Here is a 25,433-nt window from a genome sequence, read left to right on the forward strand (position 1 = left end):
GAGCATCAACTTAGGATCCAGGAGATCAGGGTTCGATTCCCGGTCGGAGCACATGCCTGGGTTTCGGGCTCAACCCCAGCGGGGGGTGTGCAGGAGGCGGCCGATCAATGACTCTCTCATCATTGATGTTTCTATATCTCTCTCTCCCTCTCCCTTCCTCAATCTGAAATCAATAAAGACATATTAAAAACAAAAAAAAGGAATGAAGTAGTGACACACACTATGACATGAAGGAACCTTGAAAACATTGTGCTGAGTAAAAGAAGCCAGTCTCAAAAGACTACATAGGATATGATTCCATTTATATGAAATGTCCAGAAGAGGCAATTTTATAAAGTAGATTAGTGGTTGCCCAGGGCTAGGGCTAGGGCTGGGGGTTGGGGGAGATGGGGCGTGACTGCTAATAAGGAAGGAGTTTCCTCTGGGGTGATGAAATGTTCTAAAATTGTTTGTGGTGATGGTTGCATAACCATGTGAATAGACTAAAAACCACTGAATTGTACACTTGAAGTGGGTGAACGGTACAATATGTGAATTATATTTCAATAAAGATGTTAGCAGAGAAAAGGGAATGGAATGAAGTGGAATGGGGGTTAAACTGGGAGATATTACAGAAATGTTTGGATACTAGTGGGAGTGATTCAGTAGAGGGAAAAGTTAATGATGCAGGAAAAAGAAAGGATAATTGAGAAGCAAAGTCCTTGGTAGCAAGAAGGGGCGGGCGCCGGTGGCTATGTGGACAGGGTCTCTCCATGAAACAGGAAACGGAGCAGAGCACAGGGTACAGGCACGGGGAGGGGGGTGCATTCGGTGATAGAAAAATGAGAAGGGTCTTTTTATTGTTGAAGTTGGAAATTTACAGGGATCCAATGTGAAATGGTCCTCTAAGAGAGAAGGGGAGTAACAAGGAACATTTAGTGGGTGGCAAGGCAACGCTATGGTGTTGCAAAAGGTTTGTGGTCACAGATTAAGCAAATCTGGTGAGACCATTTAACCATAAACATCCCCCGAATGGCTGGACAAGCCTGAAATACTGAGACAGAACACAGGAAATTGGGAGACCAGAATCCAGAAGGTCAGGGGCAGCAAAGGCTTTGAAGGATAGATAATTTCCTTCCTCCTAGAGCCCTCTGCCAATCAGGGGATGGACGCTTGGGCAGACAGATACAAGGAACCAACGGACGTTAAAGGAGGCCCTAGGCAGCTCACAGGTAAAGGAGAGGAGAAGTGGGCGTACGCGTTTGAGCGGCAAAAGCTGGCCCAAAAAGGAGAGGCTAGGGCGGCTTTAGAGCCAGTCTCCGGTCTGTTCCCAGGAGGCAAGCCATCAGATTTAACCTAATGAAGCACAGCCTCAGACCAGTGTAGCAGAACACAATCTTCTTGGCAGGCAGAGGGAAGGAATGTCAAAATAAGGCACAGAGGATGGGGGTTGCGGAGGCTGTTTAAATCTGAAAGGGGTGGGGAGGAAAAAAACCCCAGCCCAAGATGCGGAGAAAGCCACTCACTGACACAAAGCCCGAGGATGTGTCCCAGAGCCATCGGTGAAGGCATCAAATCCCAGATCATTACTCACACTGCATGATGCTTTATGAGTTTCTGAGCCTTTTGGGGCAGAGCCTCTCATTTGGTATGCACAGAAGTCCCCAAGACTAGCTCAATGAGATCAAGCTGATCGAGGTCGGCCAGGCAGTAAGTGATGTAGCTTTAATGCCACTCCAGGTCTGATGGCTGCAAGACCAGTGCCCCTTCCACAAGCATCTACTGCCTTCCAGAGTGGCTTTTCCCACTAACTGAGGTATAACCATGAAAGCGTTCCCTGTGCCCCAGATTCCTACCAGCCTAGCAACTCCCTGCCTCCTGGGTATGGCAACAGCAGAGGGCAGAAGGTGCCCTGGGGGAAGGGGTGGTTCAGTCATTACCTTGAGCAAGAAACCTGACAGCCCCTCCCTTACACATGTCTCAAACCCAGTGAGGCCTGACCTTGAAGTGGCTGAGAACTGGTTGCTTCACCTCCGCAAGCTTGGCTAACTGAAGTCACTGCCTGCAACATCCTGGCACCAGTCTCTGGCACAGGCCCTCATAGTTACCCTAGTGACTAGGGCCTCTCTGTTCCCCAGCTGAAGCCCCTCGGGCAGCCTCTGCCCCTTGAGCCCCCGCCTTCCTTCAGGACACCTTGCCTTGATCTGACATCCAGTCTGAGGTCTCGGCTCTGGTACTTCTGATGCTGCCCAGAGTTAGCCGCCAGGAAACAGAAAGCAAGAGCTAAAGAGTTTTTCAAACCTGTGATTGTCACTCTGGCTAACTTTCAATTAAGTCCTAGAGAAATAAGTCTTTCTTGCAAGAGAATCAATGGTGTACCCTAAGAAACAGGCTGTAAGGGGAAGAATGCTGGGCATTCGTGGGAGTGGCCCAGGGAGAGAACTGAGATGTGGGGTCCCCGCTGTTCCACACCTGCGCCCTCAAGGAGTCCCAGTGTAGTCTGTGTCTTTTAGAGGAAAATCCCAGGAATATGTTATACATTAACTACACTAGGTCAGGAAGCGAAATCCGGGAAAACAATGTTATTTTAATAGGTAGGCAGATAAGGCCAGACAGAAATGTTTGGGGAGGGGAGGAAACAGTGGAACAAAGGACAGAAAGTCATTTAAAGAACAAAACACCTGTGATAAGGCCAGGGCCGCTCTTAGGTCTCTATATCCTGCTGACTAGGTCTCTCTAGGCTCCAGACCATTTTAGTTACTTATTACCCAAACTGATAGTTTATCTTTGTAACACAGGCCTGTAATCCATTACACTTATTGTGCATTTGGACTTGTGTTACTATCTTACTTTGTATTTTCTCCTAATTTTACTTTAGTTTATTTGTGTGTGTGTGTTTTCCCTGGAAATCCAACATTCTCCCCACTCCTACCACTCCCCCCCCCCCCCCCCCCGGTCTGGCTTGGAAATGATGTTCCTCTTCTTTTAGTGGTTATCTTAAATTTGCTAGCATACATACATTTTTTAAAATGAAGACTACAGTTTTCAGCAGGGCTATTCTCTTGAACAAGGCAGAAGCTTGGTGTATTTTAACAATGAAATCCCCTACTTTATTCTACTTTATTCTTCCTTGAAAATGTTGTCAACAATTTCAGTTTTCCTTTTTTATAAATTGAAAGACAAATTAGACACTAGATTTTTGTTCATGTGTTTTGCCATCTGAGGCAGACTCTGTTGGTTGCCTACCAGCAGCCACTCCCCCTTCTCTCCTGCCAACAGAATCCTGATTTTGTTCAGACAGCAAAGAACTCAGTCGCAGGAGATGAGGCAAGCCTGATCAAAGCCAACCATAGTAAGCCTGCTCCCTTTTGCCAGGCACTGTTCTAAGGATGGACCAGCTCAGGCCAATGAGACGTAAGGAGATATCTGCTGGGGGCTTCTTAGAAAGATCCTCCTGCCAGAAAAAGAGGCACATTAGACACCTTCCTTTTTTCTAGCATCCCCCTGCTTGGAGTGCTACAGGGTGATGATATGATGCCTGGAGCTGCAGCAGCCCTCTCACAACCATGAGGAGGAAGACCTTACACCCTGAGGATGGCAGAACAGAATGACAGAATGATTTGAGGTCCTTCATGTCAACTGCCCCAGCCCTGGAACTTCCTACCTCCACACGTCTCATTGTAAGCTCATTAACTATTTTTTTTAGAGTTTAAGTCACTGTGGGTTATTCTATTCCTTGTAGCAGAAAGCATCCTGATATACTGTCTATAGTTAATTAAATTTGCCAACATGCCAATTTCTGTGCTCGATGTTGATGCAAGCAACCTGTTCCTTCTCCCTGATTTGCTTTTCTTCTTACTGATGTAGACCTTTTAGCAAGGGTCTGTGGGTGCTAAAGCTGTCTTAGTATGTCCAGAAAGATCTTTGTTTTACCTCATTCTTGAATGATAACTGGATATAGAATTCTACCTTCCCTATGACACTCCTTTATCATCTTTGGGCATCTAGTGCTGAGATATTGTCTGTCAGCCTAATTGTCAGCTGGTTGAATTCTTTTTGCCCTCTGGTAATTTTTAATATTTTCTCTTTATTCTTATTTGCAGTTTCACTATGTTATGTCTAGGTATCTATTCTGTTTGGCATTTATACTGTTTCTTCACTTCTGGAATTCTCAGCCATTATCTCATCACATATTATTTTTTTGCCATTTTCTTGACTCACATCTGGAATTCCTACTAGATACATGCTGAAGCCTGTCAATCTGTCCTGTGTGTGTATGCTGCATTCTAGACGAATTCCTCAGTATTAGCTTCCAATTCATGAATTCTCTGTTCTAGCTACTCTTTCCAATTCGAATGACACTCTTTCACTGCTAGAATTTTTTACTTAAAATTTTTATATTCACATATTCTCGTTACCTTTTTCTTTCATAACCTCCCTTTCTTTAACGGATTTCATGTTTCTTTATCTCTTTGAGGGTCCTAAACTTAATTTATATTAAAGACTTTTCTGATTACTCTGTTATTTTCATTTCTTCTGGGGTAAATTTTTAATTTTGTTCTTTCCTTTTTTGCATTAATTTTTTCCGTATGTTCCTGAACTTCAGTGTATAAGCTTATATTTTCTCTTATATTTTACTTTTCTCTCCCCGTCTAGGGGTTCTCACCTTTGCTTTCCCAGGTCCTTTAGGTCTCCCAGTCTAGAATCAAATCTTGTTGCAGCAGCTCAGCTTGGGTCCAGGCTGTGAGGTTCTGTCTCTTAAAGTAAGCATCTTTGGAATAAACCATAACCCCAGGGAAGGGTTGAAAGCACTTTTCTCTAGCCTATTTTCCCAGCTCCTGGGTTCAAGCAGTGAACTAGCTCTAGCTCTAATTCCATGCTTCACGTGCAGCACTTTATAGCTCTGCTACCCCAGATTTCCAGCTACGTCTGCCTGCTTCCAGACTCAGACCCGTGGGCCTGCAGCTTTAGCCCTGCTCTCTTCTTTGTGTTCCTGTCCCATTTCTCATCAGAGGTGTCTATCATTTTGTGTGGGGGGGAGGCAGGGGAATACATCACTATGTTTTTAGAATTTTATCTTTTTATGCATGATTGCTGTGTGTTTAGAGTATAAATTTACAGTGCCATCTTGACTGGGTGAGTTAGATTAAACTATTTGTACCAGGGAACCAGGGATCCCTGCCAGTACCGTCTCCTGGGAAGGCATATCAAACCATCTCTAATGAGATTCACAGAACTCCAGCCAACATGCTGAAGGAAGCAGACTGAGATAGCCTGAGGTAAGCTGATCAAAAGTCCCAATTAAAACTGCTCTCTCACTCCCACCCCTCTCTTCATTCTAGTCTACAGTGGAGTGGGGGCAGGAGTGGGCAGATATGCAAACAGGATCTTTCAGATGTGGTCTGACCAAATGTTCACCGGGGAAAGCCACTCCAGCCTTCAGTCCCTCTTCCACACCACTGGGCCATTTCATAGTCTTTAACCTGGCCAGGGAAAAATGCATTATTGGCCATATGGACACCTTTGATGAAAGGCCCATCTGACTCTCTTCAAGTCCCCAACCTGCCTGCAGCAGGCCCACCCTTTAGTTTCATTACAACAGAAAAGCAATGGAATCAGGAGCCAAATTCTAGTCCAGGCTGTCATCAGGCCACAAGCCATTTTTCTTCCCAGCCTGAATCTTCAACAATTGGAAAAAGGCAATCCTACCTCCACTCTCTTCCTCTCTGAATATCTCCTGTTTGCTCCTGCTGACCACCACTTTGACTTCCAAGCCTCTGCAATCTACTTCCCGGACTCAGACCTTCCTTGCTTCTCTGAGCTGCCAAGGCATCCTGAAGATTCTACCCGCAGCCCTTTTTTCTTCTTTGCATCTCTACTATTCCATATTTAAGAGCCTGTTCTACCTACAGGCTCAAGACCTACATTCTCAACTGCCGCTTTGGCATGTCCATACAGCGCTTCAGACTTAAAGTCATCATCGCCCTGCATTCAGAAGCATACAAGATGGGGTTCCCCTATTCATGGGGCTCCTTCCTTAACAACTGTATCCAGAAATCCCCAAATCAGGCCACCCTCCCAAGTCTCATTTCTCACAACACCCTACCCTCTAGGGGTTATAAACTAGTTCGCACTATGGGCCAAATCTGGTCCATATATGATCCTACACAGAACCTAAAAAGTCACGTTTACCTCCTTCACTTAAAATATAAACTTTCAGTGTACAGAGATCATGTTATTTATGATTCATCATTCCTTATCACTGCAGGACCTAGCACTGGCCTACATACATACGGTAGGCATCAAAAAACATTTGTCCAACTGAGTATCATCTCTATATATAACCCTAGGGTTATAAGACTCAGAAGAAATCATGATAATGAAAAAATGCTCTGAAGCCATTTTTATAAATCATTATGTAAGTATGCAGATGAAAGTGATCATTACAGCCTGGCTGCCGTGGCTCAGTGGTTGAGCACCGACCTATGATTCAGGAGATTATGGTTCGATTCCCGGTCAGGGCATGTGCCCGGGGTTGTGGGCTCGATCCCCAGTCGGGGGAGTGCAGGAGGCAGCCGATCAATGACTCTCTCATCATTGATGTTTCTCTCTCTCTCTTTCCCTCTCCCTTCTTCTCTCTGAAATCAATAAAAAAATATTTTTTAAAAAAGAAAGTGATCATTACATTTTGCCCCCACTCTTCCAGCTCTGGCACTCTAGAAGTCGAAGCTTTCTCTAAGTTCTCATGGACCACCAAAAACATGAGGCCTCAGGTATAAACCTGATTTAACAAATAAGAGGCAATGGGAAAGGTGTGTGTGTAAAAGTGACGGAAGTTGTCAGGATCATGGGAACAGTGGAAGTGCCCGCTCTTAATTTTCTGTCAGTAGAGACACACCAGGGCCACTAACGTGGAACTCTCTCTGGATACTTCCCTAAGCACCGCAGGCTACTGGCTGTGTTCTCCCTCATTAGAACTTGTCAGATCTCACATCTGTTCACCGCAGCTCAAAGCCCCTTTCCAGTTGAGCCTCCCAAAAGAAGAAAGCACCTAGAAAAACTTGGATTCACATTCTGGCGCGGCCACTTGCGAGCTATTAACCATTTAAACCTCTCTGATCTGTGTCCTTAATATCACCCACCTCAGAGGGTTTCTGTAAGGATGAGAGGCATACAGCTTCCTAGCTCAGTGCCTATGCTCCAGGTTTGGGCAGGCTAAGGTAAGGACACAGTTCCTTAGAGTTTGGGCAACTCTTCTGGGCTGGAGTCCCATGACCTTGGATAGGCATCACAGGTTCCTCAGCACCCACAGCCCCGCTGCTCGAGAGCCTCTTTCCTGGCTAACCACAGGCGCTGCCGGCCCCCGCCCCCCAGCGGAAAGGAGCAGTTTCCAGGGAGGTGTGGAGAGTACAGACCTGAGGTCTCAGCACCAGCTCTGTCCCGGCTGACCTTTACCCACAGGCTGTGCAGAGGAGTGCTATATGCATCCTGTGGCAGAGTTTGTGGGTCAAGAAGCCTGTCACCTCTTCCACAGCTGTCACTTCACCAGACTACACAGAACAAAGGCCTGCCCTGAGCTAGTTCGAAACAGCTTGCCAAGGCCATTCCCATAGTGGCTCTCAAGCTACAGTTTGAAAGCAAGATTCTAGATAAGACAAAGTTAATCAGGGGTTTCTCTACAGGGTTTAAAGCCTCAGATATTAAGAGAGGCAGGAGACAGGTGGAAGACCCTGGAGGTGGGAGACTTTGGGGACTTGTAAAGGATGCAGGGAGTGGGATGAATGAATAGTGGCCCAGGGCAAGCCAGACAGGAGTCTGGAGAATTGAAGGTTTAGACCTTATTGTCCCACTCTGCCTCCCAGGGTCAGGGACAGAGGGTGCTTATAGTCTGCTCTGATCCTTTAAAGATAAGGTCAGAGTACCAGGTAGCTCGGCTATTCATCACCCTCATGATTCAGATCTCAGTCCTACCATGGAGGTGTAATGAAGAACCACAGAGAAGCTGCCCGGCACTCCTTTTGCATTTATCTGGATGTCTGCGCTATGATTTGGACCTCAAGAGAAGAACAGAGGATGTGTGCATTCAACAAATATTTATTGCTACCTGGGAGTGACAGACAAAACAGGAAGAGCCCCAGCCCTCTCCGTCCTTGTATAGCTGCATCACTGCCCCTCAGCACAGCCCTTCTTTCTAGGGCCTTGAAGCTCCTGCTCTGTCAAGAAGCAGAGCAATGGGGCTGGGGCTCCTGTGTTTTGTGGACTCTCCCCAGCCCCTCCAGCCTGCCTACCACCCATGGCTCCCCTAGGAGGGCTCCCCTTCCAAGGATATCAGGGGGCAGGTAACCTCAGAGATGGGCATCCCAGGTCCCAACTGTGGGTCTTCCCTTCTAAAGAGTTGGGAGCTGGCGATGGACTTCCATGGCCTATCCCAGAAACCTTCAGAGGGCCACACCCAGCCAGAGCACTAGTGAAGGGCAGAGCCGAGGGCTTCAAGAAGAGAGAAGTCAATCCTTAACTTACAGCCCCCGTGGGGAAAAAGACCATGGTCCCCGTCAAACTCACTCTCATCAAAGGGAACTCCCCTTGCTCTTCTCAGAGAACAGTTAATCTACAGGTTAATCCAATCCTTCTCAATGCTGGCTCCCCCAAACACACACACACACCCTCCCCTGAGGTGGGAGGACCAGGGTGAATCTAAGAGGTTTAGAAGACAGCGTCACTGGATTCCATCACCCTTGTTGGAAGGGGGTTGAAAGAAGAGTAAGTGGCTTCTCCAGGTAACCCTCAGCCTTATCCCCAACATGTGCACCCACACAGCAGGGAAGCAGCCAGTGAAAACAGGGCATACCACACCCAGACAGCTCCCTGGAACACACAGGGCAAGAGCACGAATGCTAAGAAGAAAGCTCCAGGGGCTGCAGGCAAAGGACAAATGCCCCCCTAAAGGAGCTGTGACTCATACAAGATGACAGGGAGGGGCAGGGCTTTCCCCCTCCTAACTCCCAACCAGCCCTCTTCCTCCCGACCCTTGGAGAGCCCTAAACCTAATACCCAAAGGAGGACTGGTGTTCCTCCTTTCCACATTGCCCTCTTGCCCCTTCCCTAGCCTGGGCCATGGCAAAGGGCTCTGGACTGGGTTCTCCCTCCCTCTATCTGTAAGCACGGAAAGTCTGGTCACCGTGAAGAAGGCTAGGGCCTGCTAGATCCCAGCAGAGGCTGATGGAGAAGGGCTGGGCTAGGGCACATGCAAGTCCCACCAATGCACACCTAGGGAAGGGAGAAGCTATGCTTCTAGACTACAGGCCACAGTCTCTGGGGCTCAAAACTCTAGCCAGGCCTTAGCCCAGGCCCAGAGTTGAAGGATTCAACTTAAAACTCTAGCACTGCCCGGCCAGCCTGGCTCAGCAGTTGAGCATCGGCCTAGGATCCAGGAGATCGAGGTTCAATTCCTAATCAGGGCACATGCCCAGGTTGCGGGTTGAATCCCCAGCAGGGGGCGTGCAGGAGGCAGCCCATCAATGACTCTCTCTCATCATTGATGTTTCCATCTCTCTCTCCCTCTCCCTTCCTCTCGCTGAAATCAACAAAGACATATATATTTAAAAAAACAAAAACAAACAAAAAACCCTCTAGCATCTATTTTCACATCCTCTGTGGGAAGAGGGGATAGGGTGAGAACGCCATGGGAGAGGTCATAACCCAACCCCCAATACTGTGAAGCTGCAAGAAAGGGGCCCAGGAAGCAGGGGGACTGATGGCTTCACTGGCGGGAAGGCTGCAGCACTGGGGTCTGTGCAGTCATTGCATACACACGACCCAACAGGATTCTAAGGCTTTCAGCAAACCAGACAGCAGACCCCAGTTCTTCCTAGGTGGCACAGACTAGGATGGGCTTAGCCCAAAGCTCTGATACATAGGACAAACTACAGCCCTGCGAATGCTGACGGAGCTACTGGGACCTGAGGGTCCAGAGGTACCCTTCCCTTGGAGTGCAGCAGCCCTGGTTCTGGGATCCTTCACTCTCCCAACCCAGGGGCTGGAAGTCAGGAGCAGCGCAGCTCACCCAGCTAGGGCCCGTGTCTCACTTGAAGGTACAGGTGAGAACAAGGCTATCTGTCATCAGCCCCAGTCATGCACCACACATCTTCCACTGGGCTGGTAAAACCTCAGCTGTAACTTTTCAGTCCTCATGGCCCAGCCAGGCCACTCAGGTGGAACGTCTGCCAGAGCCTCTGGGACCAGGCAGTACCATGAAAGTGACAGCCTGGGCTGCAGGCATGGAGGCCTCCTTTGCACAGGGCAAAGCTCTCTACAGGGGTCCAACCTTAGCAGGGTAGGGACAGCAGGCTGTAACTGACGACAACCTCCCTTTTTCTATTCCCCCCATTTCCTTGTGAGGGGGTGGCTCTTTTGATTTTTGTGTGTGCCTTCATCGGAACATTTGGTATGAAATGGGAGCGTCGTGGGCGCTGGCAGGCAGCAATTTGGAGTGTGGGGACCTGTCTGGCTCCTGGGCACCACACACACACTAGATAGGACGCAGAGGCGGGCTGCAGGCTGGAAACTCAGTTTTGTGGTCAGGTACTTATCTACTTCCTCCATCAAGACTAGGTGACTTCAAAGTGTTCTTTTTGTTTTTCAAAAAAACACAGAACGACCTTTCCCCCAAACCATCCCCAAACTTCCATTAACCAGGCCAACTTATTAGCTTCTATTCTTGTGGCCAGTGGGATGAAGGAACCAGGTGAGGAGACGTGTATAGCTCCTGCTAAGATCAAATGTTGTAGAACCACCAGCCCTTCTATGGCATCTTGTGAGCTAAGCTGGGGCCTGAGCACTGGGTCCTGGTACAAGGATTACTTAGAATAAGATGGCAGTCTTATAAGGTACAGTCATGTAGGTGCCAATCCCCTATGTGGCCTAGGTAAATGGCCATACCCCCCACAACCAATGAATCCTGAGTAAAGAGGAGGGTGGGACAGGCAGTTGACCAAGAGGTGGACCAGGTGTCTAGAGAGGATTCATGGTGGTATGTGTCCCAGGGGCTGCCTTAGACAGGAGACAGGAGGCCAGAGACTCTACATGCAGAGGTATGCTGGCCCTAAAGGTAGATATCTCTAACAGGTAGAGTACCCTGGAAACAAACCAGTAACCTGTATTTCATGAGCCAGACTGTTTTTATTCTTCATACACTCTATCTTTAGCTTTCTTTTGTTCCTCTTTTATATTTAGTCATGTCTTTTGGAAAGGTCAGCCTGTGGCAGCTATGCTGATGGAGCCCAAAGATGTCTGCAACCATGCTTGGACCAGGAAATTAAAAGGAAGTAATGTCCCCTCTCTCCTCCAGCAGTGGAGACACGGAGAAGTGAAGTAAAAAGACAGAGGAGCCCAGAGTCAGCCCTTGGCTTGGTAGCTGTACACTCTGGACGTCACCTTTCCAACAGAGGCCTTGGAAGTTCCAGTTAGAGGCCCTGAGTGCATGCCCAGGCTGGTGCTGGGTAACTTCCAGCTCCAACCCCTGCCCTGTGCCCCCACTTTTCCTCGTGTCACTAACATTCATCTACAGGAGGCAGAAAGCAGGTGGCCTGTGAACTGGAGAGCACAGCTGCCAGGCTGGGTCATGCCCGACACACACCTGCTTTTATTTCTCCCTTGCTCTGGCTGAGCAATCTTCCTCTTCATTGAGGAGCTGATCATATGTCAGGACTGATTCTGGCAGGGCCCCTGGGAGGAGCAAACATCCCCAAGGTTGCTGGGTAATCTGCTTTACTACCTCTGGAAAGTAGCAATTTCAGCTGCTATGAATAGGCACAAAGGGAGCCTTCCCCTTGTACTGTCTCTGACTCTCACCCCCAGGGAGAGGGGAGAGGGAGAGAGTGTGGTGTGTGTGTGTGGGGGGGGGGCACCCTTCCCAGTCCTTTCCAGGAGTGATTCATCTTCCTGGAGCTGGCCTAAGTTATATGCTCCCTGCTAAGATGATATGGACATGACATTATTATTGTTGTCAACTTTGGGGGAACAGGGAAGGGAGAAATACACAGACCAGGGCCCATTATGACAGTCCCCAGGGAGTGGTCTCTGTGGTCCGGCTTTATTATGTATCTTGGGGTTACACTGGGATGGCCAACATGATGGTGCTTGTTTAGGAATGGGGCTGTGTAGGTGTGACCAGGGGCTGTGAAGAGGTGGGGACAGAGCCTGCTTTCAAGCTCCTGGTCTTCCCTGGTGAGACTGAGGCACCCCCACCCCAATATGTGCCTATGAGTTAACAGATTACAGTGAACTCTGAACTAAACCGAGAGGACCTCAATTCCAGGACTGGTTCTGCTGTTCAACAGTTGTGTCTTTGAGCAAATCATACCTCTCTGGGCCTCAGGTCCTCCATCTGCAAAAATGAGCATGATAATGTCTCTCCTACTTATTTCACAGTCCCTGCCAAGATGAAATAAGTGATGGCTCTAAGCTGCAAAACACTATGTACCTGAGTTCCCACCAAACTGCAGCCTCACAGAGAGGAAGGAGGCAGGGACAAGAACAGACACTGTAGCTAAGCCTAAGGGAACAGAGAGGTCTGGCCCAGGCTGAGCAATCACTTAGAACACAGCTCCAGACAAAACAGGCAGAGCAGGGGACAAGGGAACAGAGAGGTCTGGCCCAGGCTGAGCAATCACTTAGAACACAGCTCCAGACAAAACAGGCAGAGCAGGGGACCTCTGGGAGCCGAGCAGGAGGGGCACAGAGCACACTGATCAGTCTGGGCACAGAGCACACTGACAGTTCAGGAAAGAAGAACTGGCTGTCAGCAAATATCTGAAGGGCAGGAAGAAAGATACCTGAGGAGCCCGGCCAGGCATGGCTCAGCGGTTGAGCGTCGACCTAGGATCCAGGCGATCAGGGTTCGATTCCCGGTCAGGGCACATGCCTGGGTTTGGGCTCGTTCAATGACTCTCTCATCATTGATGCTTCTATCTCTCTCTCTCCCTCTCCTTTCCTCTCTCTGAAATCAATAAAGATATATTTAAAAAAAAAAAAAAAAAAGAAAGATACCTGAGGAGATAGTGAGAATGAAAGAGGAGAATTCCCAAACTTGGAAGAGCCCTACCTCACTCCCTGGGCACTCACTCCCTGGGCACTGAGGCATTGGTGAGAACTGCCTGCAAGCTTCCAGGACCTCCAGCATCTTGTTTCTATGTAACTCAGATTCTCAAGTAGCCCGATGCCCCTCACAGGGACAGCCTTCCCTTTCTGGCCCAGAAGTCCAGGGAAGTGGCCCACCCAAGGCAAGAAGCATGTGTCAGATTGAACTTGAAGTCTCCTCTTGCTAAATTGGAGGTTCGAAGCCGAGAGCTCTTTCTACAACACCCCATTCCTGGCTCTGCCAAGTTGGGTCAAATATCTGGACTAAGACCAAAACCGTGCTATTTGTCTATCTGTACCTGAAATTGGGCATCTCTTCCAAGGGAGAAGACAGAGGGGCATAACTCTCCCTAACAGGAAACACTCCAACATAATCCAGAAAGTACAGCGGCCCGGAGCTACATTCTTATCTGGGCCCCAGCAGGAACAATACAGAGGAGAGGGGAAGCATTCAAGAAGCCTCGATGACAGGGGAGATGGACAGGTGACGGAGGCAACACCAGGCAGAAACCAGCCAGAGTAGGGCCAATGCCTTCTCTGTTTATTGGGACAGGTTAAGCCACAGAATGTTCTCCCTCATCTCACCTGACAAATGGCTACTTTTGCCACTTACTTGCCACAAGGAAGTGACCATTTGTCATAACCTTCCTATGTCAGCTTTTTGTCCTGAAGTCGAGGGGATGAGTGACTTCTTGTGGATGACAGTTGGGGTACCTAAGGGGCTCCTCTCTAAAAAATGTCACTTCATTCTGGAAAGAGCCCCCAGTCTGCAAGTCAGATGACCTGGGTTCTGCTCTTAGTTCTATTTACTGGTTTGGGATATCAGGCAGATTTCTCAACTGCCACTTCCTGATCCGTAAATGAAGTGACTCAATGATTCTGAGTTCCATTCTACATTCTAGCATTTAGTTTTTAACAAGGTAAGTTAATAAATGGCAACAAATCCTTATTAGTTTGTCTACAGTGGTGTTTCTGACAGAGAAGCCAGGTCGGGAGTTACTGAAAGGTCTCCAAGGGCCCAAGTGCACATCTCGCATGGCCTGCTGCCTCAGTACATGTCTTTAGATTGGATGACACCCCATTTCCCTTTTGGGAACCATCTCTGCGCCATGAAACCCAGGCCCGGACAACCAGAGCACCAAATGCACCCAAGGTTAGACATGGGCCCTAATTCCAAGTGAACCAAGGACTCCTGAGGGAATCCTGGCCAGGGATGCTGACAGGATGGAGACTTGCACTGATGGCAGGCACCTTCTACCACGTGGGAACTGAATGGTGTCACCACAGAGAAGGGCAGGGTGATATGAATATTGTTGAGCCCCTCATCTTCCCTACATGTGGCCAGCAAAACCCTCAGGTATGAGTCAACAGGTTCCCTTTTATCAAAGGGCACTCTGGGTTAGATTTTAAAAATATATATATATCTTTATTGATTTCAGAGAAAGGAAAGGAGATGGAAAGATATAGAAACATCAATGATGAGAGTCATTGATTGGCTACAGCCTGCAACCCGGGCATGTGCCCTGACCGGGAATCGAACCCCGATCACTTGGATCCTAGGTCAATGCTCAGCCACTGAGCTACGCCCGGCCGAGCTGAGTTAGATTTTTGACCTTTGTAATTGAAGAAGTCCAACTGATACAACCTTGCAGACATTATAACCATTTTACATTTAAAACAATTTTTGAAAGCCACTTAAATAAGTATCGCTTGCTATCTTATGCAGAAGGGCTTGTCCGTAAAAACCCCGTCCTTGATAGGTCAACCCAGCTCAGAGGCCCACGAGGCCACAGGATCAGAAGTGGTTCTGGGATTCCCAGCAGTGGCTGAGTTCTGGCCAGGACCCAAGTATTTCTCCAGCCAGGGACACTGCGCAGATTTGCAGATGGTAAGGGAGGCTGCCACGTGCACAGCCTTCCTGGGTAGCCTGGGGTCAGCACTGCCCACCATCAGAGTCCCCCAACCACAGGGAAGACACTGCAGGGGAGGGTGCCATGCCTTTTGCTGCCTGGCCGGGCCCTGAACCAGCTGAAGCGGTCAGGGAAGGAAAGATGACCCTGGACATGGAATGAAATGGAAAGTCAGGATCTTAGGTTCTATTCCATCTGGCAATGGATTTCGGGGGGAACCCTTTTCCAAACCTGTTTCTCAACCTGTTAAGAATAGTGCCTGGCTGTTCAAATGATGCCCAACACTCCCCTGACCTCCAGACTCATCTATCCCACACATTTCTGGATGCCCTCTCTCCAGGAGACGTACCTTAGAGGTACCCCAAAATACTTTAAACTCAACCTGCTCCAAACCAGACTCATGCATGCTCTAAGCCCACCTAAACCTGGTCCTCTTTCTGTAGTCCCAGTTTCTGGGAAAGGGAGATCACCTATCTAAACCTGAAATGTGGGAGTCATCTATGCCCCCTCCTTCCTTCAGTATCCCTCAGGCAACCTATTACAAAGTCCATGTGATTGTTACCACCTAAATCGCTCACCTTTCTACTTCTCTCTGCGCATCACATTATCCAAGGAACTGTCACGCTTCACCTACCGTAGCCCCAGATCTACTAAAGAGACCCTTCCAATTCATTTCTCCACAAGGAGGCCAAAGTGACTAGCACAAATCCCATCAGATCCCCATCCCCACTCCTTCCAGCAAAACAGCTGGATCTCCCAATCCTCTGGAGCTAAGGTGGAACTCCCCAAAAGCCCCGTGGGCCTAGGTCTGGCTGGCTGAGCAGCAGGGTGACATCTGAAACCAAAATGGTCTCTGCACAGAGCCCTGGCTCCACCCTCAGTGGTTTCCCACCCTGAGGTCAGGCTCAGAATTGGCTCAGTTTTGCCAGGACTGACCTTCCCCCACTGCAGACCTCATCTGACCACAGATAGGAAGGGAGCTGGCGGACAGGCAGGGGAAACCCAGCTGGGCTGAAGCCAGGGCCTGTGCATTTCAGGAAGGAGAGGAGATAGAGCAAGAGCAGCACCACAATAGACTGTCAGTGTCTGTGGGGCCCACTGAGAGGCAGCTGTCAGGTGGATAAAACTCAAGGAGCCTATCTTGTCCCTCTTATCAGGCTGACCTTTGGCAGCCTGCAGCCTGTGGAGAATAAACAGGCATTAACAACCCCTCCCACACTTCCTGCGAACACAATCCTGTGTGACCAGCCCAGCCTCGCCCAGCCCAGCCCAGGACAAAAGCCCGGCCTTCCTCCCAGCCCAGTGGGTCTTAGGGCCCATCTCTGGGCCAGACCACCCTATTTTGCCCCTCCTTCTTGGGCAATGACCCAAGAAACCTTAGGCTCTGCCCAATCTAGTCTCCTCAAGGTCCCCAGTCCACGATCTCTGCCCTTTCAGTTCAAGCCTTTGCATTCTGGTTTGTGCATGAAACCTTATCCCTCTCCTTCTAGGTTGTGTTCTCAACTCTTAGCCGACCTGCCATGTGTCTGTGCTGATGACCTGGGCCCTCACGGGATCAGCCTTGGCTTTGGGGAAAAAAACCCAAAAACCTGGCTAGAGCAAAGCCCAGGGCATGAGGGGGTGGGGGCACTGGGAGCATAAAGAAATGGGAACCCTATAAACAGTCACCTCAGGGCCTAACCGGTGGCCACTGTAGGAAGGGAGGAATGTGATGAGAGACCAGATACCGGTTTTCCTGCCTGAACCCAGGACAGAGCCACAGCAAGGGCTGAGAGTATGAGGACAACGGGAGGCCAGAGGCCAGTTTCCTCGGCTGCAGGAGCCCAAGTTCTCCAGAGAGACAGCAGAGCAGGCTGGCTGCTGTTCAGTGCCTCCAAGCAGGTTATGAGAAAAATCAAACTGATTCTCATACATGTCTGGCCATCCTGTGGAATCCTGTGCCCCCAGCACTACCTCCTCTCTCAGATTATGGTGCTGGGTCTACCAGCCGGTTTGAGAGCAAATCCCTGAGCAGGTCTTCAAATTCTATGTTCACAGATGAGGACTCTGAGGCCCAAAGAAGGGCAGTGACTTGCCTGGGTCACACAGCACCAACCCCCTGTGGGTAGCTAAGGCAAGGAGAACTCCGTATGCATCCAAGCAGACTGGGCTCTGGACTATGAAATCCATTGATGGGGACACCTGGCCAAACAAGCTGTTTTTCCTTTGAAAAGAGCCAAACAACCCTACCCTGAGGTTCTTGGGCTCTTGGCCAACCCAGGCCTCACCTGGGCCTCACTGACTGCCAACAGAGGATCTGCCGGCTTCTCTCTGTTTTGTATACGATGAATGACAGGGGAGGCCCACAGATCTGGTCCAGGGTGGGCAGGAATCACTAGGATGGGCAGCCTGAGTGAAAGAAGACACCCTCTAAAATACATCACCCAGGTTTGAAGGGAGGTGAGGTATCATCTGTGTTAAGTACAGGAAATGCCACTTGAGAGATCAGAACTCACATTCATCCTAGAAGTTTGCCTACTGCTGCTTTAGGGTCAAGTGTGATTTGTTTTTCTGGCACTGAGGAAATTCCTTCATCAAACAGTTGCCACTCTGGCCTTAAGCTAAACTTCCTTGATATAAACCGTTCACCCTGCTCTCCATTTCACAGCACCTTCCCATCTAAGAAAGTGCCAGTGTTGGCTCTCCAACACTGAAAGAGCTGGAATGGGGTCCTCACTCTTCTCCTCACCCCCTTCAGGCTTTCTTGTCTGCCTTACCTGGGGTACCTGGAGTCTCCACCTGAGCTATGCTGGAGGCCCCAGGAACCAGCCAGAAGCTTGGCAGGCGCTGGTCCAGAGAAATACCAAGCCCTCTGGGACAGGATGGAACAGAGACAAGACAAACCCTGGAAACTCCCTCGTGGCCTGGCATCCCCAGATTCACACACTCCCCCAGAGAACCCCCGAAAGACAGGAACAGGAGGAGCTCAGAGGCCCTCTCCCCTCTGAAGGACTCAGCAAAACCCTTCAGAGACTCTCATATCCTCCTGGCTCTGGTTCCAGTTTGCCATCAGTATGATATGATTGGTATTTTGTCTGTAACTAAACTTGAGTGGCAATGGGTGTCGTGGGGAACTCTTACTTACAGTGAGGGGAGATCCAAATTTCTACTAATGTTCCTGCAAAGGAGGAAGGGGGAAGTGGGAGTGGAGGAGGAGAGGAAAGCCGTGGGAGTGACAGGAGCAGCGGGGGGCATCCCCACTCCATGCCCCAATTCCCTCACCTGTGCCTCTTCCAGTAATCACCTCTCAGCTTTCCCTCTTCACTACCCCTCCAAATTCCCTGTAGCCACACAAATAAATAACTTGTTGATTTTTCCTCACCAAAGCCATTCCCTCAAGACCAATTAGCTATTTGCATTTGTTGCTGATTTTCCTCCTCAAAGGCTGCAGATCTGCTCAGGCGGGGAGGCTGCTGCCTGCCCGTGGTGCTCGGACTTTACAGCTGAAGGACTCCATAGAGAGAGGGTAGAGCAGGGTGACGACTGCTCTCTGGGGCCCGTGGGTCATGCCCTGACATTGCAGGGTCCCCTGCCTTCTCTTGAGCCCTGATGCGGGGCCCTTTAGAAAACAGGAGGAGCCTCATGCCCTAACCATACAGAGGTGCAGATGATTTCTACGTCCCTCTGGCGTGTTTCCCGCCCTAACCCGAGAGAGGAAGAGAACAGAAAAGGGGGAAGGGTGCTAATGAGCAAAGATCACAATCCAAGAGGAGAAGCACAGAGGAGGACCGCATGGAGAGAAATCCCCCTCAAGGCAGGAGGCTCACATGCCGCTGGCTCCCCTCCCACCTCAGCAGCCAGCCTAGTGAGGTTGTTACCCTTTCTGGGATTACTCATCTGCAAAGAGTAATCCCCCTGAACAGGAAGACAGGGGGAGGGGGGGCGCTGAGGATGTTTTCCAACATCCCATACCAGAACTATTTGTTTTGTTTTAATATTGCTCTTATACAAAGAAAAATTTAGCATTGATATCAAAATAAAGTTAGATGTTTCTCTACATTTCCCTCATCCCTAGTTCACTTTATTGTATATGGCAGTGTGCACGACATTCGTAGATGGCAAAATATCACATATATTTGAATGCCAACAGCTGGAATTGAAGGGAACAGTCCTCTTTACCCCAGGAAGATGACCTTCCCTCTGAGAATTTGCAGGGATAAATTACCCTTCAGAATATCTCCCTCCTGCTCCCACCCCAGAGAGGACCCTGTGCCCTTGCTCCCACTCCTGTAAGAGGAAACTTCCCCAATTCTCAGCTCGAAAGCTGGGGTGGCCCAAAGGCCAGCCTATGCCCTGGAGCTTTAGGATAGATCTGTAATGACAACATGAAAGCTCAATTGACAATATGTTGTAATTACAATAATGAGTTACAAATAAGCACCAAGAAGTATTCTAGAATGGCTGGTTAGGGACACACACACAGGAGTCTCTGATGAGCACGGCATAATTGAAGGAAAAGCCTGTTTTCCCCAGATAGCGAGCAAAGTTCAGACCCTCTCTTTGGAAAATGTCACATGGAGATAGATGTTTGCTCTGATAGTTACCAAGGACTTACTGTCAACAAGCCTTCTGAGCAGAAAGGGAGGAAAACCTGAAAACCTAGGTCCCCAGAGAGTTGGGCCCAGCCCTTTAGTTGGCAAGGGCTTGGGTACGCAGCACGTGGGGTGAAGGAAGTTGGGACATAGGAACTGAGAGCAGCGAAGGGGGAGCCCAGCCCAGGCTAAAGTGTGAGAAGGGATGCAGGTGTGCTGAACCTGGCTCACAAAGCGTGAGCCGTTTTCAGGAAGTACAGGGTCCCTGGGGCTTTGGGGATGCCACCTCCTCAGGGCTGAGGCCTCAAACATCAGGCAGCTTGGAGTCAGGAGGGATGAGCTCATCAGGATTCCTGGTGTGCTGACCATCCTGCACACAGCTCCTCCAAAGCACAGACATACCATAGTCTCCTGCAAACTCTTCCTCCCCCTTACTGCTCCATTTCAACAAAAGGAACCAACCTCATCACCCAGGCACTGAAATGTCAAACCCCCACCAATCAAGTATCTGTTCCCGAAGATGATACCAACTTTCGCAATCTCTCTAGAATCAGTTCCTTCTTTTCCATTTCTATTGCCAAGTTCTAGCTTTCATCAGGTCTCACCTGGACCCTACCTAGTTTTCCGATTCCTCCTTCTCTTCTTTTTATTTGTCTCCTTCTGACCCAGCCATACCCTGCTGCCAGTCTGCCCTCTGCCTACTCAGAAAGTTGTCGGAACTAAGTACTCCGTCTCCCACCTGCCAATTCAAGACCTCATCCAGCACCTTTCTGGACTGATCTTTTGCAGTGTCCATGTCCTCTTCTTCTGGGAACTTTAGTTTTCAGATACAGTCTAGGGGAACTGCCCACTATGCCACCAGCCCTTCCCTGACCAAGACAGAGAGAGCAAGGCCCAGGCTGGGCCAACCAGGCATTTCCTCCCTTGGATGTGAATCCCAAGTTGTGGTGACAAAATTACTCAGCACAGATGGAGCATATTTATCCTGGAGACAGTGCTACCATGAAGAGGCTGAGTTGGTTCCTGTGTAGCCACCTTAAAACCCTGAAGGGGACCTGGGTCCTGAGTCATCTCATTGATTCTGGGAGTTCCCATAACCTTTCAAGAAGTCCTCTTCTGCTGAAGTCGGCCAAGTTGTTGCTTGTAACCAAACAGGATCTTCTCATTGCTTTCTGAAATACATCTCCTGTGCCCCAACCAAAAGGAAAACTCCCTAAAAGTGCTGTGACGGCCACTCTGTGCACCTGTTGGCACGCACACCTCTCTAGCCCACAGGTACTACTGGAACTCCATCTGCCCCTTCAGGGCCCAACCTAGAGGCCTCTTCTGAACACTCCATGGAGATGACTTCTACCTCCTTCAAGCCACTGGCTGCCCCTTATGCCTTCCCCTATAGACACTGGTGTACTTGTCTTATCCCATTCCCAGAGGACAGTGACTTGGTCATTGTCTCCTCCACATCACCCAGCATAGTTCCAAGCTCAGTAAAATTCACAGACTCTGGGGGCAGACAACCCAAAGGACAATGACAGGTTTTCTGGGCAAGGCAGACAGTGAGTGACAAAGGTGTGGGGTGTGCCATCAGAATGACCTGAGTTTGTATTTCAGGTCCCCCCCTGAGTTTGGGCAAGTTTCCAAAGTTCTCTAAGTGTCACTTCTTCATCTATGAAATAGTGACAATAATGCCATCCTCACAACATTGCTATGAGGATTTGATGAGCTACCATGTGAGAACATCTAGCATGGTGCCTGGCTAGTAGTAAGCGCTCAACGAACTGCAGCTATTATAGCTACTGGTTTAGCACATGCTCTGTCAGAAGGCTGGACTCAGGAGTCCTGGGGCCTGCTGTGTGGCACACAGTACATCGCTCCGCTCCTCAGTAAGCCCCCTGGGTCTATATCTGTCTTATAAACCTACCTAAAAAAAAATCAGGTAGAAAATGCCTTGCAAAGTAAAAGCACAATGTAAGGAATTTCTTCCACTTTTCTAAATTTCAGAGATTCCCAGGCACCCTATCCAGTGTGCAGCCATGGCAGGACTTTATCTTGCAAGTGCCCAACTATTTGGTCTGAGAGACAGGGGCGGGGCAGATGAGGACCTGGTTCAGTGTCTGCTTCCTCATGTTCACACAGCCATCCCTTTTCCAAAGCCCTGATTCTTTTTCTTCTTTTTTTTAAAAATATTTTTACTGATTTTTAGAGAGAGGGGAAGGGAGAGAGAGAAACATCGATGTGAGAGAAACATCGATCAGCTGCACCTCTGTACACCCACTACCCAGGATGGACTCTGCAACCTGACACATGCCCTAACCGGGAATCAACCTAACCGGTAGGTAACCTTTTGGTGCATGGGATGACGTCCAACCAACTGAGCCACACTGGCCAGGGCCAAAGCCCTGATTCTTAAATGTCCTGCTTTTGTGGGGCCTTTCTTCAAATAACCATGGGGCAGTGTCTGCTACATGGTTACACTGGGACTGGGAACTCAGGTACCACAAGTCACCCCTACTATTAACCTAGCCAACACCAGGCAGCATGAGAATGAAAGGAAAAAGGCCAATCCAATGCAGCTGCTGGAATTAGACTGGGTGGGGACACAAAGTGGAAGGGAGTCTCTCTTAAGACTTTACCTCTGCCTGGAATAATCTCTAAAGCAACTACTGATGGCCCCAAACCAGGGTTTCTCAAAGTGTTATCTCCAAGGAGCTGGACAGAAACACAAATTATAGGCCCCTCCCAGACTGACTGAATCTGAAAATTCTGGGAGTGGGGCCCAGAAATCTGTGCCTTAAATAGCTCTCCAGGGGATTCTGATACCTGGTCAAGTATAAGGAATCCTGTCCAAAATCTTTAACTGTAAGACTCTCAAACATTTACTGGACACCTACCATGTGTAAAGACTAAGCCAGGTTATGTTATTTCAGAAATGAGGACACATATGAGGAACTTGCAGTCTAATAGAGGCCAAAATCAAGTACACAAATCCACAAGGCAGGGTGTAGTGTAGAACAACGCAAAGGAATCAGTTTCCCACCCCTCTCCCTAGACCCCTACCCCTCATTTCTTCTCTTGTCATGACTAGGAAAAGAAAACACCCCCAACAATGCTGCTCTTTTGGACTCTTCAATCACATGTAGCTTTCTTAAGAGTGATTCTTGCCCTGAGGTGTGTCTCAGGTCCAGATGGTTGGCATGTGGGGAAATACTCCCATGGGGCCACACCCCGTGATTCCTAGGGGCTTGGAAATTGGCCCTATCCGGGGTTTGGGCTCAGAAAGTTCATAAAGGGCTGTGAGCATGCCACGGCACATCACAGCAATGCATTCCCCGGCAGGGTTACTCCCACAGGCCCCTGGCAAGCCTGCATGCAAGTGTGCAGATGCAGACATAAACACACAGACAGTTGGCCCCCTGGCCTCCCTTTCTCCATTCTCAAGTTACAAGGTTCAAGGCGTCCTATTCTTAGCCAAGGGGGAGGGGTGGGGGGGGCATGTGTGCGCTGAAGCAGGGAACCATCTGGTTCAGATCAAGATTGCTCATTCAGGACCCCAACACATTCTCAGAGCCTCCTGATAGTTCATAGATTTTCCTCTCTCCCCCAACTTCCCACTGGGAAACTGAGCATTGGCCTAGAAAGGGACAACCCAAAGGCAAATCTGCCAAAGAAAGATAAGAAAACAAAACATTGAATTATACAGGCAAGTCTGTGCCACCTCGCTGAGCCCTGGTTCCCTCTGTCCCTCAAATCCTGAACATGACAGCTAAACTTGAGATCGCCGCCTACACCTACAGACACTGTGTCTTTATCCACAAAGAGCTCAGGGCACCTGGCAGGCATCCATCCTTCTCTGAAACAGCCACCCCCTCTAAAGTTAGCAACTGAAGCAAGTTAAGGCTTAGGGGTGTGGTCTCCCAGGCTCTTCTTATGCTGCCAATGCCACCAACTCCACCAACATAGGAGGTTCCCTTCATTTCAGAGGGACTTTGGAGCTCACCAGGCATAATAAGAGGATGGGACAGGAACAACCAACCAGCTTCTAGACAACTGTCTCAAAGACAAGATGGGAGTGTGAATTACTGACTAGGAATGACTGTTTCCCTGAACCCCGCTTGAGCAGCCTTGGGTGAAAGAGGCTGCCAATTCCTTCCTGCCACCAGCACCTCTCTCCTCTTTCCCCTAACACTACCTTACACTGTTCTACAGTGCCCTGTGCAGCTGTAAAGCAAGAGGTAAAATGGGAGATAGATGTGGCTGGCAAGAAAAGAGAAATTGAAAAGCTAACTTAAGCAAACAAGCAATGGGTTGGTGACTCTCTACAGGCAGAGAGGGCCAGAGGTGGGATGTGGGAAGGATGGGGGGGAGGGGGGAAAACAGAAGTGGTAGAAAGCTAAAGGGAAGACGAATGTGGGCTCAGCCCAGAGCCGCAGCAGGGGGCTGGGAAGTTTGGTCCAATCACAGAGGAATGACTGGAAGGAAGAAATGACTCTTCCATTGGGAGGGATGGGTTCAGGCGAGCCCCCACAGGACTGGGGCATGGCCTGGGCCAAGTTCCTGGCTTAGGCTGCCCCTCAGTTTCTCCAAAGTGGGAAGGAGGTCAAGCTGTTAGATCTTATCAGAGAGAACTGGGTTCTTGGAGGTGGCTAGGGGGCACTGCCAGGTAGGGGAAAGAGGGGAGAGGCTGATGGTACAGAGACAGCCTCCGAAAAGGGAAAGCCGGGCAGGGGTCTCCAGATAGTGCAGAGGCCAGGAGCGCGCGCAGGGTCGGGGGTAGGAACTAGGAGGTAGTCGACTGGAAATCGGGACTGGGGCGGAGCGCTTCCCAGGGCTGGGACTGGGGACTGCCACCAAGGCGTGGAACACGCGCCTGCAGGGCTGGGAGCGGCTTGATGTGCAGAAGCAGGAGGCGCGGATGGGGACTGAGGCCAATGCAAGCGGCCCCGCGCCCACATGGGGGAGCCCAGCGCCCCGACCCGGGGGAAGTTGCTGGGGTGGACCGGGCCGGTCTGGGCCGCTGGGCCGAGCCAGCTGCCCGCGCTGAGAGGATTTGGAGCAGCGAGGGGCCCGGGGCGACCCGCATCCCGCCCGCCCTCATCCAACCCGCGCACCTCAGTCAGCGCCGGGCGCCGCGCGGGCCATGCTCGCCGCTCCTGCCACCGCTTCCACCCGCGCAGAGAGCCGCCGCCACCGCCAACGTCCGGACCCGTTAGCTCCGCCGCTCCCTGGTTCGCCCACAGCGGGCCAGTCCCGCCCTTGCCGGCCCTGCCCTACCCGAGCCAGCCGCCGCGCCAGCCGCCGCCCGGCCCCTCCCCCCACCCCAGCCCGGCTCGAGGGGAAGGGTGGGGGGAAGGGGGGCGGCTGCCCCCTCCCCATTCACATCCTCCGGTCTCTCTCCTCCCTCCTCCTCTGGCACGCGCGGGGGCATGCTGGGATGTGGAGTCCAGCTACCGCTCAGTCAATAGGGGTGCCAGGCATCCAGGACTACTACACCCCGAAGACAGCGCGCCTGCGCCCTGAGGATTGTGGGCTCTGTAGTTCGGCCGGGGCTTTGGGGGTCTACGGCTCGTTAGGGGGTGGGGGAGATGCGAAATCTCCTTTCCCTGAAAGCCGGGCTCCCAAGTGTATGATGTGGGGTGTGCGGTGCCCCGGGCCCGGGTTGAAAATACCTGGATTCCCAGGAAGGTGCAAAGGAGCCCAGATGCCTCTTAGACTCGGCTGTGGCCAGCTGTGGCCGAGCCCGCTGGGCGAGAAGCCTCCGCCCGGTGAACCGCACCCAGGGTACCGTTTCCACTCGAGCCTGAGAAGAGCCATGACCTGAGGCTAGCCTGGCTCCATGCCC

The 25,433-nt window shown here is 50.2% G+C and overlaps 1 protein-coding gene across 1 annotated transcript in view; it reads right to left on the reverse strand.

The window, feature by feature from the left end:
• ST3GAL2 (ST3 beta-galactoside alpha-2,3-sialyltransferase 2) overlaps positions 1 to 24,778 on the reverse strand; it is a 42,549-nt gene extending 17,771 nt beyond the window's left edge. The window contains exon 1 of the mRNA XM_087827363.1: positions 24,703 to 24,778. The gene's annotated coding sequence lies outside the window, so the exon portion shown is untranslated. The remainder of the gene's footprint in view (positions 1 to 24,702) is intronic.
• Positions 24,779 to 25,433: the final 655 nt, after the last annotated feature.

This window comes from Miniopterus natalensis, chromosome 18, assembly GCF_054644295.1.
Source record: "Miniopterus natalensis isolate mMinNat1 chromosome 18, mMinNat1.hap1, whole genome shotgun sequence".
NCBI lineage: Eukaryota > Metazoa > Chordata > Mammalia > Chiroptera > Miniopteridae > Miniopterus > Miniopterus natalensis.